Source organism: Ovis aries, chromosome 2 (assembly GCF_016772045.2).
Source record: "Ovis aries strain OAR_USU_Benz2616 breed Rambouillet chromosome 2, ARS-UI_Ramb_v3.0, whole genome shotgun sequence".
NCBI classification, from domain to species: Eukaryota; Metazoa; Chordata; class Mammalia; order Artiodactyla; family Bovidae; genus Ovis; species Ovis aries.
Genome location: NC_056055.1, coordinates 21,658,418 through 21,678,378, shown reverse-complemented (window position 1 = coordinate 21,678,378; position 19,961 = coordinate 21,658,418). Strand labels below are relative to the sequence as shown.

General features: G+C 43.8%; 1 protein-coding gene across 7 annotated transcripts in view; it reads right to left on the bottom strand.

Moving 5' to 3' along the window:
- Positions 1-8,590, bottom strand: part of PGAP4 (post-GPI attachment to proteins GalNAc transferase 4) — a 30,813-nt gene extending 22,223 nt beyond the window's left edge. For 6 of the 7 annotated variants that reach the window (XR_003588057.3, XR_009599126.1, XR_003588058.3 and 3 more), the window contains exon 1: positions 8,377-8,590. The gene's annotated coding sequence lies outside the window, so the exon portion shown is untranslated. Of the gene's footprint in view, positions 1-7,987 lie in introns of all 7 variants that reach the window. The other variant, XM_027964165.3, reaches the window with a different exon arrangement.
- Between the last annotated feature and the right edge of the window lie 11,371 nt (positions 8,591-19,961).

The following is a 19,961-nucleotide window of genomic DNA, read 5'->3' as shown; positions in this document are numbered from 1 at the left end:
ATGCTACTGGGGAAGAGCAGAGGGCAGTTACTAAAAGCTCCAGAATGAAGTGACTGGGCCAAAGCGGAAATGGCACTCAGGTGTGGATGTATCTGGTGGAGAAAGTAAAGTCTGATGCTGTAAAGAAATATTGCATAGGAACCTGGAATGTTAGGTCCATGAATCAGGGTAAATTGGAAGTGGCCAAACAGGAGATGGCAAGAATGAACATTGATATCTTAGGAATCAGGGAACAAAAATGAATGGGAAGGCAAAATTAATTCAGATGACCATTGTATCTACTAATGTGGACAAGAATCCTTAGAAGAAATGGAGTAGCCTTCATAGCCATCAAGAGAGTCCAAAATGCAGTATTTCGGTGCAATCTCAAAAACAACAGAATGATCTTGGGTTGTTTCCAAGGCAAACCATTCAATATCACAGTAATCCAAGTCTATGCCCCAACCATTGATGCTGAAGAAGTTGAAGTTGACCAGTTCTATGAAGACCTATAAGATCTAGCTGCTACTGCTGCTAAGTTGCTTTAGTTGTGTCCGACTCTGTGAGACCCCATAGACGGCAGCCCACCAGGCTCCTCTGTCCCTGGGATTCTCCAGGCAAGAATACTGGAGTGGGTTTCCATTTTCTTCTCCAATGCATACATGCATGCTAAGTCACTTCAGTCATGTCCAACTCTATGCAACCCTATGGACAGCAGCCCACCAGGCTCCTCTGTCCACAGGATTCTCTAGGCAAGAATACTGGAGTGGGTTGCCATTTCCTTCTCCATATAAGACCTAGATCCAATACCAAAAAAAAGATGCCCTTTCAATCATAGAGGATTGGAATGCAAAAGTAGGAAGTCAAGAGATATCTGGAAAAACATGCAAATTTGACTTTGGAGTACAAAATGAAGCAGGGCAAAGCTAACAGTTTTGTCAAGAGAACATGTTGGTCATAGTAAACACCCTTTTCCAACAACACAAGAGTTGACTCTACACATGAACATCATCAGATAGTAAATACCAAAAGAAATCAGATTAATCATGCTCTTTTGCAGCCAAATATGGAGAAACTCTATGCAATAAAAACAAGACCTGGAGCTGCAGATGGTGACTGCAGCCATGAAATTAAAAGACGCTTACTCCTTGGAAGGAAAGTTATGACCAACCTAGATAGCATATTCAAAAGCAGAGACATTACTTTGCCAACAAAGGTCCTTCTAGACAAGGCTATGGTTTTTCCAGTAGTCATGTATGGATGTGCGAGTTGAACTATAAAGAAAGCTGAACGCTGAAGAATTGATACTTTTGAACTGTGGTGTTGGAGAAGAGTCTTGAGAGTCCCTTGGACTGCAAGGAGACCCAACCAGTCCATCCTAAAGGAGATCAGTCCTGGGTGTTCATTGGAAGGACTGATGTTGAAGCTGAAACTCCAATACTTTGGCCACCTGATGCAAAAAGCTGACTCATTTGAAAAGACCCTGATGCTGGGAAAGATTGAGGGCAGGAGGAGAAGGGGATGACAGAGGATGAGATGGTTGGATGGCATCACTGACTCGATGGAGATGGGTTTGGGTGAACTCTAGGAGTTGGTGATGGATAGGGAGGCCTGGCGTGCTGTGGTTCATGGGGTCACAAAGAGTCAGACACGACTGAGTGACTGTACTGAACTGATTTATTTTTGGCTGCATCCAGTCTCAATCGTTGGCTTGAGGGATTTTTTGTTTGTTTGTTTCAGTGGGAAGGCTTCTCTCTAGTTGTGATGTGTGGCCTTAGTTGCCCCATGGCATGTGGAATCTTAGTTCCCTGACCAGGGATCACACCCACACCTGTTGGTTACTATGAGTGAAATGACACAGAACATACAAGACATACGAGATGCACACAAGAGACATACACTCTGGCCAGAGGGACAAGAACTGCATGCACCAGTGAGCTCGCGGTTTATTTATATACATCCCCTCTGGGCAGAATTCCAGACTGTATGACCAAACTTGTTCAATACAGCACATGTGCATAAATGTTATCCTACAGCAAAAGGGAGTGAAATTCCAGCCTACGGTAGAGTCTGTCCAGAGCCCTTATCACAAGAAGGGAATGTTCCCTTATTTGCAAGGGACCATTAATCTCAAGGCTGTGTCCGTCTCCTTGGCAGAACATCCTGTTTGCAAGCAGCACATCTCCACTTTCCCTATTGTGGTCGCATTAACCCTTCACACACCTCCTGCATTGGAAGGTGGTTCTTAACTGCTGGACCACCAAGGAAATCCCTAATGTCTATGATATTGATAACACATGAACTTTAAATGAAAAGTGCCTGATCATTCTCCCTCCTACCACTCCTTGTTACTCACATGTGACCTTAATAAGTAGACTCCTAATCTATTCCCTCCAACATGAGACATAATACCTAGAAAATGTCTTTCCTTACATTGAAGAACAAAATACCTCTGAAAGTAGAAAACCTGACACTTGATAAGCAATGCTTTTGGAAAAAGATCTTCATCAAAAGGGGGAGATATAAAAAAATTAATAAATAGAAAACTCAATTAAATAGAGCTTGAGGATCAGAAAGGGAGCTCTCAGGTCCCAGAATGACAACAGAGAGTCACCGGGAAGAAGAAAGACTTCCCTTCTTTCCTGGCAAGGACTCAGCCAACAAAAAGTCATGAGCTCTTAGTTTACTATTGCCTTCCAACATTATTTTCCCCTCCATAAAAACACTTGCCCTCCCTTGATGTGCAGAAACTTGCACATGACTCACCATGGTTGTAGATCCTGACCTGCAGTTCTCTGCTGATCCCAAATAAACCCATCTTTGCTGGAGAAATAAATGGCAATCTGTTTCAGGTAAACACGCCCAAACAGAAATAATTTCTTTTTTTCTTCAAGTTCTAGGGTCCTTTACATGAATTTTCATTCCAGAACATTCATTTGTCACTTTCTACTTTAAACTGCATCTATTTGTAGCTACCACTTATTAAGCTCCTCCTGGGCTTCCCTGGTGGCTTAGCGATAAGGAATCCACCTCCTAATGCAGGAGACAAGGGTTCAATTCCTGGGTTGGGAAGATGCCCTGGTAAAGGAAATGGCAACCCACAAAAGTATTCTTGCCTGGGAAGTCTCATGGACAGAGGAGCCTGGTGGGCTACAGTCCACGGGGTCACAAAGAGTCGGACACGACTTAGCGACTAAACAACAACAGTTAAGCTCCTACTACGTATCCTACTACTATGGACTAGACTTACATATATTTCTTCTGACCAAAGAGCAACTCTCAAACATTAATGGAACTAATCTCATTTAAATGGAAAAAAAAATGCTACCAAGGTGAAAGCAGGGAATTCAAACACAGGAAAGATTTCAAAGCTTATACTTTTTATATGATGCATGCTATCTTACATGGCTTGGTTCATGGCCTGTGATTTACAACCTAGTTGGACTTATAACAAAGGTCCATCTAGTCAAGGCTATGGTTTTTCCAGTGGTCATGTATGGATGTGAGAGTTGGACTGTGAATAAAGCTGAATGCCGAAGAATTGATGCTTTTGAACTGCAGTGTTGGAGAAGACTCTTGAGAGTCCCTTGGACTGCAAGGAGATCCAACCAGTCCATTCTAAAGGAGATCAGTCCTGGATGTTCATTCGAAGGACCGATGCTAAAGCTGAAACTCCAATACTTTAGCCACCTCATGCGAAGAGTTGACTCATTGGAAAAGACTCTGATGTTGGGAGGGATTGGGGGCAGGAGGAGAAGGGGACGACAGAGGATGAGATGGCTGGATGGCATCACCGACTTGATAGACATGAGTTTGAGTGAACTCTGGGAGTTGGTGATGGACAGGGAGGCCTGGCATGCTGCGATTCATGGGGTCACAAAGAGTCGGACACGACTGAGCGACTGAACTTAACTGAACTGGACTTATAGACCCCTGTTAGTAGACTCAGTTTGATTTATCTTTGATATCCTTCACAGACCCAGAACAGGATTCTTTGCACAGAAAAGATTTAATGTTTGTTAAGCAAATAAAAGACTTCTATAGGGTTTAATTCCTAAGATATAAAATTGGGAGTAGCAAAGAGTCTGGTCATATAATGTGCAGAGATCAACTAACTTGGAAATGCTTGCTGAGCCCTTCTTATGGTCACAGTTTTAAGCATCTCATTTATTATCATAAGAAGCCTATGAGAAATACTATTATTAAATCCATTTTATATCTGAAAAAAATTAAGGCACATTTAACTTGTACCCAAGGTTAGCAAAGCTTTAAATAGGTGGCAAAACTTGAAAAGCAAGCAGACTGTTTACAGAACTCATGTTCTCAACCATTATGCAATATTGTCTCTGCATAGATTGGAAAGCCAAGAAAATCAACTGGAAGATGATTAGAAATGGTACAGACTTTCAGAATGTGTTTGGTAGCAGAATTAGTATGCAAAAATAATATATGCTATGATCTGTGTGTGTGCTCACTCAGTCATGTCTGACTCTGTGACCCCATGGACTGTAGCCCACCAGGCTTTTCTGTCCATGGAATTTTCCAGGCAAGAATACTGGAGTGGGTTGCCATTTCTTGCTCTAGGGGATCTTCCCAACTCCGAGATTGAACCCAAGTCTCCAGCATTGCAGGCAGAGTCTCTACCATCTGAGCCACCAGGGAAGCCCTATGCTATGTTACACATAATCATATATATATGATTGCTTTCATATAATCAGACAATTACTAATCAATGGGATAAAACATTTCAGTCAAAATGAACAAAAAAAAGAAACCAAAAATATCTAGAATAAACTTAAAAAATATGTAGCATATATACTTCTATAAAATCCCACTGAAGGACACTGTAAAAGTCTAATAAATGGATAAAAGTAACATCTTCCCTGCTGAGAACCTTCACTATTAAAAGAGGAGATGGAGGTCTCTTGCTCCAAAATCAATCTCTACATTTAAGATAACATCAATTCAATTTTCTTTGAGAGAGTGAGCCAGTACAGTAAATGGGCACTTTTATATAAATTGGTGTGACCTTTAGAGAGAAAGTTTGGATATCTGCAAAAATTGTATATGTGCATCTCCTTTGACATAGAAATTCTACTTCTAGCAATCTACTCTGCAGCAAAGCCAACACAGGCTACCAAACATAGACAAGGAATGTTCACAGAAATTTTGCTTGAAAGTAAGAAAGAGAGGGAGAAAGAGGGGGAGAGGAATAGATGGAGGGCAGGGCATCAGGGTGGCTGGACAAACCACAGGGAAGGATAGGCAAACTACAGGGAAAGGAAATGGCCAAAAACAGGGAACAATGTTTAGATAATTATACATGGGGATGATACGGACACATTAAAAAGAAAAAGAAGGGTTTAAATACACTGACATTTAAAAAGCCTTACCTAAATCTCTGCTGTGGACTGAATGTTTGTGTCCCCCATTCCCAAATTCATAATCAAAATCTGAATACCTGATGTGATGATGTTTGGAGATAGGGTCTTTAGGAGATATTAAGATCGTGCCCATGGAACTCTTTTGCTGGGACTAGTGCCCTTATTAGAAGAGACAGAAGACAGGTTGCTTTCTCTCTCTCCTCTGCCAGTGAGTACAAATCAGGAAGGCAGGCATCCATAAACCAGGAAAAGGGCCACTTATCAGAACCCAACTATGCTGGCACCCACCCTAATCTCAGACTTCAGACTCCAGAACTGTGGGACATGAATGTTCTGCTTAAGCTATCCAGTTCATGGTAATACATTGTATCAAACAAAGCAGTTTGAAATCTCTAATCGAAAAATGTAAACTATGTCAGTGCAAATCGTAGAAAAGGGTACATGGTATGATCATTTTATTTTTAATGTGGAGTATAACTTAGTGAAGGAGAGATTAAAGTATGAGGGATGGAAGGTTCTACTCTTGCTTTCTACCCTTCTGAAAGCACATGCATTACTTCTATGATCATAGTTTAATTCAACCAATACTGAGTCTTGTACCAGGCACTGGGATAGTGAATGTGACACCCAGGGGACCTACTCTCAGGACCCTAATTATCAAAGATCCTATCGGAATCCAAAGATGATTTGTCTCTTTTGGTGGAGCAGAGACAGGATGGATAATTTGACCAAAGTGTGGGGCTTCCCATGTGGCTCGGTGGTAAAGAATTTTCCGGACAATGCAGGAGATGCAGGAGACTTGAATTTGATGCCTAGGCCGGGAAGATGCCCTGGAGGAGGAAATGGCAACCCACTCCAGTATTCTTGCTTGGGAAATTCCATGAACAGAGGAGCCTGGGGGGCTATAGTCCATAGAGTTGAAAAGAGCTGGATACAACTGAGCGATGGAGCATGCACACACACTATATCTTAATAAAAATGATTTTTTTAAAAGCCAGGTGGATATTACTGGGTAATAACAAAGATATTAAATTTGTTATAAAACTTCAGTAATTAAAATAACATGGCCCTTGCACCGAAATATACTGATAGACACATGCAAAAATCTGCAGACATAAATATATAATTTAATATACCATAATTATAGCAGTCTAAATCAGGCATAAAAAATGAACTTAGCTTTGCAGCAACTGGCTACCATTTACAAAAAGTAATTAGCTCTCCACTTTACATCTTAAATTAGAATAAATGACACATTAAAAATTTTCAACAAAAGCTTAAAAATACCTGAAGAAAATACAGGTGAATATTTATACAAACTCAAGCTGGGAAAGGCCTTTCTCAGCAAGACTCTCAAGCAGAAACCATAAAGAAAAAGAATAGAACTGAATGGCCAAAGATGAAAAGCTGACCCCCCCCCAAAAAAAAAACAAAACACATGTTGATGTACGGCAGAAACCAACACAATATTGTAATTATCTTTTAATTAAAAATAAATCTTAAAAAATTAGGCAAAAGACTGTGCAACACAGATGACAGAATTACATATCAGTACTTTAATGTGTAATATATAACAAGCACTTAAAACTCATGAACAGAAAGATACTGACTGAAAGAGGTAAGAGAATTAATAGTTCACTCACACCAATGCAAAAGGCCAATACAGAGAGGAAAAAGCTGATTACCTCTGGATAATCAGACATACAAATTGAAATAATTTTTTTTGCCCACCTTACTGGTTTAAAGGTGTGCATGCAGAGAAATTTTTAAGATATCTAGGAAAACAACAATCTAGGAGATGAAGTTTTAAGTTATTTTTATTTTCTTTACATTTTTCTGTTTTGTAATAAGCTTATCCTTTTAAAAAATTCTAATTTAGATAACGTTAAACAAGCATGGTTTTATCTTCTCACCTAAAATATCTGGTGCCGGGCACTCTAGAAATGCATTCCTAAAAGCCAATTTCCCCTTAGAAGGCTTAGTTCTCTAGGGGAAACGCGCGCACGCCTACGCGCGCACACACACACCAGCAGGTTTTCGCTAATGGTCCGCATAGTGAGATCATCATTGGATCCGCCCTTGTGTCCGTTCACCTCCAGGGAGAACTGGAGACAAGCAGGGGCTGGCGGGGTTACACTCACCCTCCAATTTTCGCCCTGGATACTGCGGGCGCAGTGCGGCAACTGGCAACGCCCGTACACAGAGACCAGGAAAAGGGCGAGGCGAGCCGGGGTGGTCCTAACTATCCCTCAAGGAAAGAGAATGGCAGCGGAGGACCAGAGTCTCGGATTTAGCGTCTGCCACCGACCGTGGGGAGTCCCCGCGGCGCTCTGGTCTCAGTTTCCCTACCCGTAGGAGGAAACTAACAGCCTAAATCGCGGCGTTGCCTCCGGGCGTCCTGTCTTTCCCGGAGCTGGGAAGGACGCCTTCCTCTGCCCCATTGACCTTCCTCGGTCTCGGGGCTGCGAGGTCGCCTGCAGAAACCCAACGCCGCAGCAGGGCGTTTGTCCGTGCTCTGGGCTGGCCCGAGGCGCGGGCAGATAAAGCCGCGAGCGGGCGGCCATTAGGCGATCCACCCTTGGGGTGCTGGGCCCAGCCACACTAGGCAAGCAGCGGAATCTTACCTGGACTCGTACACGCCCGGCTCGCGCCTTTCCGTCGGCCTAGCGGCGCCAAGGAAACAGGCGAGGGGTAGGGAGGCGTCCTTGCTGCGACACGCAGTCATCCCTGCGCGGATGCCGGCCCAGGCCGTGCGGGGGACGCCCTTCTGGGGTCTCCACATTCCTCCCGCAGGAAGCAGCCGGCCCCACGAGCGGGGCCGCACTGAAGCCAGCCCGCCAAAGCGCACCGCCGGGGGCACAGGCCCTCCCAGGCTCGCCAGCCCCTGCAACTGCTCTCCGTGTGCCGGCTGCAGCAACCCTAATCCATTTTCCCTCGCTCTGCAGACATCTCCCGGGTGGGCGCTCTGGTGATGCCAAAGGGGCAGAGCAGATCGTTCGCAGCGGGAACCTACCGGGTGAGAGCGGTCAGCTGGGTTCTCTGAGCTCGCTGACGGCCACTGCCGAAGTCGCCTAGGCTGTCTGGCTCATGACCACGGAGGAGCCATCGCTGGACCTTGAGGCCTCAGAGGAGCAGCGGTCGCCGCAGGACTTGGACGCGCGCGGAAGCCTCACCTCCCACGGCGCAGCTCTGGCGCGGTCCCCTCGCTCTGGCAGGCCATGTGACCTGAGAGCTGGGGAGCGACCGCAGCCCCCAAAAGCCAGCTTGGGGAAAAAAGGACGGCAAAAGGCGCCAACTGATGGGCAGAAAGGGAAAAGCAGGCTCCGCGCAAAGGAGGTTGAAATGCTGGAAGGATTAAGTATCTGCACGGTTCACAGTCCCAGCTGGCCATTAAACGTGTTCTCTGCGGGAGATTTGTTTTTGCCAGTAATAAAAATAATAGCGGACACCGCTTCCATCCCTAATCCCCACCGTACCCCCGTTATGCCAAAGACGCTGTATGAAAACGCCTCTTTCACTTTAAGAGACTGTTCGCCCAATTTGCAAATGACCAAAGAAAATTTGAGAAGGTAACTTACCAAGTGCAATACTCCAAAAGCCAGAATACTTTTTCATTAACAACAAAAACCGAGACAGGTTTGCTCTAATCAAATTAGCTATCCATGAAAGCCTCAAGGCTTTCATGCATTGAGATCATTGTTGAGCTTCACCTCTTGAAAATCATTTACTCCATAGGCGACAGAAGTTTAATAAAAGATTGTATACATAATTAGGTGATAGCTGAATACAACTTAGTGTTTGCCCGGGTCCAGCCCCAGTGGATCCAGGGTGATTCGAAGGTGGGGACGGAGTCGGCGTCTTTGGAAAAATACATATTTAATCACAGATATAGAGAGATTAGAAATGGATAGTGTAGTAGGAAGATTAGTGGAGAAAAAGAGGCTGAATAACTTGGATTACGTGGAATAGCATCCATGCTCCAGATGGGAATTCAGCCAGAAAAAACGGGAACAAGAAAGAAGTGACATGGGGGAATCAGTCTTTCCAGAAACTGATCCGTTTTCTTTATTTTTAGGTTTGCTTATATACCTTTTGTTACACATAGGGATGAATACAGAGTCACAGAGGGGTCAGCAGTCCTGACCTTTATCAAAATCAGGTGCTTCACATAAAAAGGTCTTAGGGATTTTATGATCCTGTCTTTCTGATGACCAAAAAACTTATTTTTTCCAAGGGCGTTTTCTCTTAAACCAGGAACCACCCTCCAAATAAAGTTGCATTCCTATAGGGTGAGGGTGTGGTGAGTTACAATCAAGAAAGGAATTTATTTAACCCAAGGTTAACATGATTAATCTTAAAGGTTAATACTTATTTCTCCTATATGCTTAAAGGTTAATACTTATTTCTTCCTATATGCTAGTTATATTCATTATAAGGGTAGGGAACATGGAGATTTAGCAGCAAACATCAGCCCAACAAGTGAAAATCCTTTCACCAATGTTCCCCTTAAGACCTATTTGGTCTTAAGATAGTGATAAAGTTACATTTTTACATAGCAAGGACACAGTGATTTATAACAAAGCACAGTGATCTATTACAAAAGAGAAAAATCCATTAACTCAAAAAGTCTAGTATTGCTAACATCAAAAACTACTATATTTCCTTTGCTCTATTCCAAATACATTGATTTATATATTCCCAGGTGCCTAAGGATATGGAGGCCTAGCGGCAATCATTGACTCAACAAGAAGAAAAAGCCCTATGCAAATTAATGCTCTCAAAATACTCCAAAACTCTCTGTACTGTTTATGGTTAAGAGGTAGTAAACAATCATGTGGCAGGAGTATGGATAATCCTGTCACACAAGCTAGTCTGTCAGCAGAGAGGTTTGACCTGAGACATCCTTGTCCCACCCAGAGCAGGGAATTAGCAGCAATTATTGACACAACAAATGAAAAACCTGTCACCAATATAATTCCTAACCAACCCACTATACTAATAATTTCTAACTCCCCAAGAGAATTTGCCTTTAGTAAGTCTAAAATATCTCATGCCTCTCAGATTGGGAGGCTGTAAACAATCACATGTGGCCAGACGAACCTATACAGGCAGGCTAGATAACCTTCAGAGGAGTCCATAAGCTGAAACACTCTTGTCACGCCCAAGAATTTTTATTGCCTTGGAGCTGCACGTTTACTCCTTCTCCGAGAGAAACGGTTATGGGGGAGAGCCCCCGTAAAGTCAGAGGTGTAGGGGAGAGCATAAAATAGACTCTGGTTTTGGGGTTAGATGCTCAGGAACAGGGGGTTTCCTGAGGCTTGATCACGCCTTTGCGTATGCCAAGCCTCCTTCCTCATGACGTTTGCCATGGGTGGAGTTCCTCACGCTGGCCCCCGGCAAGTGTTTACTGTGAAGGCAGTAAGTGTTCATAGAGTATATCATAAATGCTAATTTAAATCGCATCACTCATGTAGAGCCAGACATCCTGGAATGTGAAGTCAAGTGGGCCTTAGAAAGCATCACTACGAGCTAGTGGAGGTGATGGAATTCCAGTTGAGCTATTTCAAATCCTGAAAGGTGATGCTGTGAAAGTGCTGCACTCAATATGCCAACAAATTTGGAAAACTCAGCAGTGGCCACAGGACTGGAAAAGGTCAGTTTTCATTCCAATCCCAAAGAAAGGCAATGCCAAAGAATGCTCAAACTACTGCACAGTTGCACTTATCTCACACGCTAGTAAAGTAATGCTCAAAATTCTCCAAGGCAGGCTTCAGCAATACGTGAACCGTGAACTTCCTGATGTTCAAGCTGGTTTTAGAAAAGGCAGAGGAACCAGAGATCAAATTGCCAACCTCCGCTGGATCATCGAAAAAGCAAGAGAGTTCCAGAAAAACATCTATTTCTTCTTTATTGACTATGCCAAAGCCTTTGACTGTGTGGATCACAATAAACTGTGGAAAATTCTGAAAGAGACAGGAATACCAGACCACCTGACCTGCCTCTTGAGAAATCTATATGCAGGTCAGGAAGCAACAGTTAGAACTGGACATGGAACAATACACTGGTTCCAAATAGGCAAAGGGGTATGTCAAGGCTGTATATTGTCACCCTGCTTATTTAACTTCTATGCAGAGTCCATCATGAGAAACTCTGGACTGGAAGAAACACAAGCTGGAATCAAGATTGCCGGGAGAAATATCAATAACCTCAAATATGCAGATGACACCACTCTTATGGCAGAAAGTGAAGAGGAACTAGGAAGCCTCTTGATGAAAGTGAAAGAGGAGAGTAAAAAAGTTGGCTTAAAGCTCAACATTCAGAAAACGAAGATCTTGGCATCTGGTCCCATCACTTCATGGGAAATAGATGGGGAAACAGTGCAGTGTCAGACTTTATTTTGGGGGGCTCCCAAATCACCGCAGGTGGTGACTGCAGCCATGAAATTAAAAGATGCTTATTCCTTGGAAGAAAAGTTATGACCAACCTAGATAGCACATTCAAAAGCAGAGACATTACTTTGCTGACTAAGGTCCGTCTAGTCAAGCCTATGGTTTTTCCAGTGGTCATGTATGGATGTGAGAGTTGGACTGTGAAGAAGGCTGAGCACCGAAGAATTGATGCTTTTGAACTGTGGTGTTGGAGAAGACTCTTGAGAGTCCCTTGGACTGCAAGGAGATCTAACCAGTCCATTCTGAAGGAGATCGGCCCTGGGATTTCTTTGAAAGGAATGATGCTAAAGCTGAAACTCCAGTACTTTGGCCACCTCATGCAAAGAGTTGACTCATTGGAAAAGACTCTGATGCTGGGAGGGGTTGGGGGCAGGAGGAGAAGGGGACAACAGAGGATGAGATGGCTGGATGGCATCACTGACTCGATGGACATGAGTCTGAGTGAACTCCGAGAGATGGTGATGGACAGGGAGGCCTGGTGTGCTGTGATTCATGGGGTCGCAAAGAGTCGGACACAACTGAGCAACTGAACTGAACCAAACTGAACTGAAGATGTGATCTGTTATAATTTGTAACTTTTGTTTCATTCATGTATCAAGAATGAAATGTTCATAAATCTAGGCACTTTTTAAAAGAACAATGAGGTCTCAAGCCCACTCAGTCTCCAAAACAGTACTGCAGGATGTCCTTCCCTTCGCCCCACTCAGATGGCTTTCACTACCCATCGAAGCACATTTATATAAATCTGTTCCTGCTTTCTGGGCTGCCCCCAAGTCATGCAAACAGAAGCATGCGGCTTTTGTGAAAGGAATAGAATCCAGCATTTTATTTCATTTGGGAGGCACACAGAGATTGATGTGCATTAATGAAATGCTGTCTCTCAATGAACCAATGAACTAAAGCCCTTCATTAGAAAGCAGTTACTTTGGGGCCTGAATGTTTTTCAGTCTTCTAGAAACATTTTTAAACACAAATGGTCCTGCAAGAGAACACTGAAGACACATGAAAAAATGTGTGTGCTGTTGAAAGCCATCCTGGAAGAAGTGGAGCACAGGAAAGAAATGTGGAATGACTCTGGAAAGGAAAAATATGGAGTTAAAAAAGTGAAAGCCAGCTATATTCCATCCTGACCTTCTTCTTAGGGCTTCTACCACAACGTTTTACTGCCTTTTTCAGCTCGTAATTTTAATCGTTTGCCTTGCTAGGCAAGGCATTAGCAAACTACCACTCACTGCCTGTGTTTTTGTGCTGCCCACAAGGCAAGAATGGTTTTTACAATATTAAATGGTTACAAATTAAAAGGAGACCATTTCAAGACATGTGAAAATCACATGAAATTCAAATGCCAGTGCTATTCACATATGATCATTCATTTAGATATTTTCTATGGTTATTATCGTATAAAACATAAGAGGTGAATAGAGACAGAGATCTTGTGACCCACCTAGTGTAAAATAATCTGTTAGCTGGTTTTACAATACCTGCTCTACAAGGTCTGTTCATCTGGTTACAAGGAAAGCCGTAAAGCCTATGTGTGGTCATATGATTTCTGTAGAGCTTAACAATAAAACAGTCTTAGGCTGGGGAGGGCATTTCAAGATAAGACCATCTCACCCTTCCCCAGTGGAAAATTACCAGCAGTTACAAGCAGTTGAAGTTCCAGGAAGCCCTAACCACCCTTGGGTAGAATAGTAATCCAAGGGTGACCAGAACAGTCCATGAAAGAAGCCCAGTTTCTTTCCCCAGGTGCAGACCCCCTCTTGGTCTTGCCCACAGCTTCCTTTCAGTGTACTCAATAAATCTTGCTTTCTACCCTCACTTCTGGCTCAGTAAATTCTTTTATCATCCTTGTTGTTGGCACTACTGGGCCCACTGCCGCATCCCAAGGTAAGTTTTGTCTTGTGTTTGTTAGGATAGTTGAAACTAGATATTGAGTTTCATATATGGAGTTCCATCCATCCAACTGAGCATCCATACATCCTCTGTTCTTAAAACCCATATTTATTGAAGACTTGTTCTGACATAGTGCCAACAGTATAGATGAGAAGAAGACGAGGATTCGATGTGCATCTTGCTCTCAAGGAGTCTGTTGTTAGGAATGCCAGGATGTCTATATAAGACTGCATAGGCTGAGAGCTGAATCTGGCACAAGAAAACAACTTAGGAAGTTATTCTTGTCTCCCGAACCAAGTCCAGACCTCCACCTTCCAGACCTCTTTTATATGAGAAGGTTAAACAAAAATTTTAAAGTTGCTGTTATTTTGGAGTAATTTTAAAATTATGTGTCATTAAACTTAATCCATTATAGGTAATAAAGCAGCAGCAGCAGCTAAGTCGCTTCAGTTGTGTCCAACTCTGTGCAACCCCATAGATCGCAGCCCACCAGGCTCCTCTGTCCCTGGGATTCTCCAGGCAAGAATACTGGAGTGGGTAATAAAGAGGATTACACAAGTATCTGAAGTTGTTTCATACTCATTTTCTAATTTTATGTTTGGCAGTCTTCAGTTCATCCCTGAAGTACCTAGATAACAGTATCTGATGCACACTTCCTGAGTTGTTTTACAGATGCTAAAACTTCCACCAAACAGAAGTTAGCTACTAGATGAGCATAAGCACATAGCCCCCAGACCTACTGAAGCCTGAGGATTGGTAATGTTAACCCCTGAGACACTGCCCTGCTATTTCACCATCAACCAATCAGAGAACTGCACATCAGCTGATCAAATAAAGGAGGGGTGACTCCCCTCCTTTAAAGGCAAAGCTCACCTTGCCTTTAAAAATGCTTCCTGAAACCCACTGGAGAGTTCAGATTTATTTGAGTTATTAGCTGCCCTGGACTCCTTGTATGGTATCTACAATAAATGCTGCATTTTCCTTCACCACAACCCGGTGTCTCTAGATTGGCTTCACTGTGTGGTGAGCAGACCCAAGTTTGGTTTGGTAACACAGGGACGGTGGGAGCCTGTGGATAAGAGGAGGCCACTGCAGTCTTGCCAGTGCTGCTCTCCCCTTGACCCCTGTCCTAGGCAGTGTTGGCTGCAAGAGGGCTTTCTGCCCTCCTCGCTGACCTCCTGGGGCCAACAGTAGCATTCCCCATAGTCACTTTCGGTTTGGTAAAGGGAAGTGGCCAGGCCCAAGAGCCAACAGGCGAGACCAGGAAAAGGCCAAGAATGACAGCTACCTGACAAAACAGAAAGATGCTCAATCCAAATCTAGGAAAGGACACCCAGGGGTGCCTGAAAGGGAAAGGGCCCTAAGGTAGGTATACTCGGCCAGTGACTTGACCTCTCCTGGTCAGTGCTAGTTTCTCTGAGGTAGGCTGGGGTGTCTTATAAGCTTCTTGCAAATCCAGAAGCCCCATTATTGGGACACCCTTTGAACTGCTGGCAAGATCAGGAAACACCCACTGCCCAAGCTCTCCTCCTACAACTGCTTGGGAGGTGAACCTTCGATGATTCCTTATTGCCCAAGCTTTCAGGGCTCTTCTGGCATCAGCACAGAATGCCAGCTGCCCCAGAGATCTGGCACATCCCCTGTGGGACTCCCTCCTGCTTTTAGCTCTCACTCAGAAGTCCAAACACTCCTTTTCAGCTGAAGAGGAAAAAGACTGCCACCCGCCCCCCCCCCCCACCCCCACCCCCAGACAGCTATGTCACTACTTAACAGGTCAACGTGGTCAGGAACTAAGGTGGCTAAGCTGCCATGGCCTGGAGACATTCTTACCTCCTGTGGGATATTCTGACTGAGGAGGGACTTACTACCTCAAACACGGGTCATTAGAAATTCAAGTAGGACTCTCAGTTATATCCAAGCCCATGACATTTGTACACCTCCTATTTTGGTCTTGTGAGGGACCCATTAACAGTTTGGTCCTGGTTCCAAGTTTCCTGAACTATAAATCTTGAGTCAAATATTCTGGCATTTGCCTGCCAATAAGTCTCTCCAACTACCCCCTCAGTAGTTGGAAACAAATCCAAAATGGAATATCTAAGGAACAAAACATCCACCATGCCAAAGGATAGCCCATTAGGGTGCATCACACAGAACTGGAAGTTTTATAGGGTATCACCCCATGACCCCAAAATATTTAATCTTCCTATGTTATACAGCCTGGCCCCAATATTGACTGGGAGATGAGGAAAGTTGTCCTGCCAATGGGTTGCTAAATTACAATGCTGTTTTACAGTTGTACTTGTTATGCCAGAGACAAAAGAAGTAGGGTGAAATTCCTTATGTCCAGTGTTTTAACAGCCTTATATCAAAACAAAGTCCTTCAAAGGGGATGTGAGCTCTCCTCCACTGAGGTAATACCAGTTCCTGACCCTCCTCCTTAGGACCTTCTTGATCTCTTCCCTACCTTCCTCCACTATGTAAAAAACATTCTCAATGCCAGCCCTGCTAAGGAGGCCTCTGACAAAAATACTGTAACCACTCCCGACCACCTAGCCAATAATGGATGTAAGGTGCCGCCCCCCCACCCCCACCCCCACCCCCACCCCGCCAAAAGGCTCAAAAGACACCAACTAGGGTGACCTACATAGGCCTCATTCTCACAGAAGGTTAGAAAAGCCTATCCCGGGAATAGAAAGAAGCCATTTGCAGCCTCACTACTTCTAAAACCAGACGACAGCTTAAGGGTTTTTCCCTGGGATGGCCTGGTTTTGCTGCAACTGGATCCCTAATTGAAAGGTTGTTGCTGAGCCATGAAATATGCCAGGATTCTTGGCCTCTGTAAGAGATGATTTCAATCCAGGGCCAGTGACTAGGCCTGATTGCTCAGAGCTTTTGTGTAAAAAAGTTTTATTACAGTATAAAAGAGATAGATAAAGCTTCTGACTTAGACATCAGAAGGGGGCAGAAAGAGTGCCCTTTTGCTAGTGTTTAGGAGTAAGTTATATACCTATCAGCAAGCTGTTAATTAGAGAAAGGAAATGTCTCAAAACTCACAGACTGGCACCAGGCCCCTCACCCACAACATGCATTTTGAGATAACACTGGCACAGGTTGAGTCATTCCAGGCCATAAAACATGAAGAAACATTGACATGAATCTTGAAGAAAGACAGGTTTCCAAGTAAATATATAGTTTCATCAACATAGATTACGAGAACAACGTATGAGTAAAACATACTGGTCTGTTGAGTCCTTATCATTCTGAGTCTTCCCGGGCCTCCGCCCCTGGCCTTGGGCATGGGGTGGCTCCTCCTAGCCGCCCCTGACCTGATGTTCAAGCTGGTTTTAGAAAACGCAGAGGAACCAGAGATCAAATTGCCAACATCCGCTGGATCATGGAAAAGCAAGAGAGTTCCAGAAAAACATCTATTTCTACTTTATTGACTATGCCAAAGCCTTTGACTGTGTGGATCACAATAAACTGTGGAAAATTCTGAAAGAGATAGGAATACCAGACCACCTGACCTGCCTCTTGAGAAATCTGTATGCAGGTCAGGAAGCAACAATTAGACCTGGACATGGAACAACAGACTGGTTCCAAATAGGAAAAGGAGTACATCAAGGCTGTATATTGTCACCCTGCTTATTTAACTTCTATGCAGAGTCCATCATGAGAAACTCTGGGCTGGAAGAAGCACAAGCTGGAATCAAGATTGCCGGGAGAAATATCAATAACCTCAGATATGCAGATGACACCACTCTATGGCAGAAAGTAAAGAGGAACTAGGAAGCCCCTTGATGAAAGTGAAAGAGGAGAGTGAAAAAGTTGGCTTAAAGCTCAACATTCAGAAAACGAAGATCATGGCATCTGGTCCCATCACTTCATGGAAATAGATGGGAAACAGTGAAACAGTGTCAGACTTTATTTTTTTGAGCTCCCAAATCACTGCAGATGGTGATTGCAGCCATGAAATTAAAAGACACATAGTCCTTGGAAGAAAAGTTATGACCAACCTAGAAAGCATATTCAAAAGCAGAGACATTACTTTGCCGACTAAGGTCCGTCTAGTCAAGGCTATGGTTTTTCCAGTGGTCATGTATGAATGTGAGAGTTGGATTGTGAAGAAGGCTGAGCACCGAAGAATTGATGCTTTTGAACTGTGGTGTTGGAGAAGACTCTTGAGAGTCCCTTGGACTGCAAGGATATCCAACCAATCCATTCTGAAGGAGATCAGCTCTGGGATTTCTTTGGAAGGAATGATGCTAAAGCTGAAACTCCAGTACTTTGGCCACCTCAGGTGAAGAGTTGACTCATTGGAAAAGACTCTGATGCTGGGAGGGATTGGGGGCAGGAGGAGATGGGGACGACAGAGGATGAGATGGCTGGATGGCATCACTGACTCGGTGGACGAGAGTCTGAGTGAACTCTGGGAGATGGTGATGGACAGGGAGGCCTGGCGTGCTGCGATCCATGGGGTCGCAGAGTCAGACACGACTGAGCGACTGAGCTGAACTATCATTCTGAGTCTTAGGCAGAACCACCTTGAAGAAAGAGTCAAGAAAATACATAGTTCATTAACATAGCTTAAGAAAAGCATTTCCGTAAGAAAAACAAATTGGTTAGATCAAGGTCTGAGAAAAGTTAAGTTCCGGTGGAACCAGGTGTCATCATGGCAACATAGAACTTTAAGAGAAATCTCCTTTTAATTTTGTATAGAGAAGGGAAAAACACCTGGCACTTGTAGTTTATTTCCTCCTGCCGCTTAAGAGAGAGATAAAAAATGTCTAACACTTGCAGCCTATTTCCTCCATTTGGAGACCCCTAGCCTTCCTTCCTATTACCCTCTCATTAGTTTAGTTCGGTTCAGTTGCTCAGTTGTGTCTGACTCTTTGCGACACAATGAACCGCAGCACGCCAGGCCTCCCTGTCCATCACCAACTCCCGAAGTCCACCCAAACCCATGTCCATCAAGTCAGTGATGTCATCCCACGATCTCATCCTCTGTCATCCCCTTCTCCTCCTGCCCTCATTCTTTCCCAGCATCAGGGTCTCTTCCAGTGAGACAGCTCTTCACATCAGGTGGCCAAAGTATTGAGTTTCAGCTTCAATATCAGTCCTTCCAATGAACACCCAGGACTGATCTCCTTTAGGATGGACTGGTTGGATCTCCTTGCAGTCCAAGGGACTCGCAAGAGTCTTCTCCAACACAATTTAAAAGCATCAATTCTTCAGCGCTCAGCTTTCTTTAGAGTCCAAATCTCACATCCATACATGATCACTGGAAAAAACTATAGCTTTGACTAGACCTAGACAGCATATTAAAAAGCAGAGACATTACTTTCCCAACAAAGGTCCATATAGTCAAGGCTATGGTTTTTCCAGTCATGTATGGATGTGAAATTTGGACTGTGAAGAAAGCTGAGCACCAAAGAATTGATGCTTTTGAATTGTGTTGGAGAAGACTCTTGAGAGTCCCTTGGACTGCAAGAAGATCCAACCAGTCCATCCTAAAGATCAGTCCTGGGTGTTCATTGGAAGGACTGATGTTGAAGCTAAAACTCCAATACTTTGGCCACCTGATCAGAAGAGCTGACTCATTGGAAAAGACCCTGATGCTGGGAAAGATTGAGGGCAGGAGGAGAAGGGGATGACAAAGGATGAGATGGTGGAATGGCATCACCAACTCGATGGACATGGGTTTGGGTGGACTCTGGGAGTTGGTGATGGACAGGGAGGCCTGGCGTGCTATGGTTCATGGAGTTGCAGAGTCAGACACAACTGAGCAACTGAACTGAACTGAACTCTGCATATAAGATAAATAAGCAGGGTGACAATATATAGCCTTGACGTACTCCTTTTCCTATTTGGAACCAGTCTGTTGTTCCATGTCCAGTTCTAACTGTTTCTTCCTGACTTGCAAGGTTTCTCAAGAGGCAGGTTAGGTGGTCTGGTATTTCCATCTCTTTCAGAATTTTCCATAGTTTATTGTGATCCACAAAATCACAGGCTTTGGCATAGTTAATAAAGCAGAAATAAGATGTTTTTCTGGAATTCTCTTGCTTTTTTGATCATCCAACAGATGTTGGCAATTTGATCTCTGGTCCCTCTGCCTTTTCTAAAACCAGCTTGAACATCTGGAAGTTCATGGTTCATGTACTGTTGAAGCCTGGCTTGGAGAATTTTGAGCATTACTTTACTAGCATGTGAGATGAGTGCAATTATGCAATAGTTTGAACATTCTTTGGCATTACCTTTC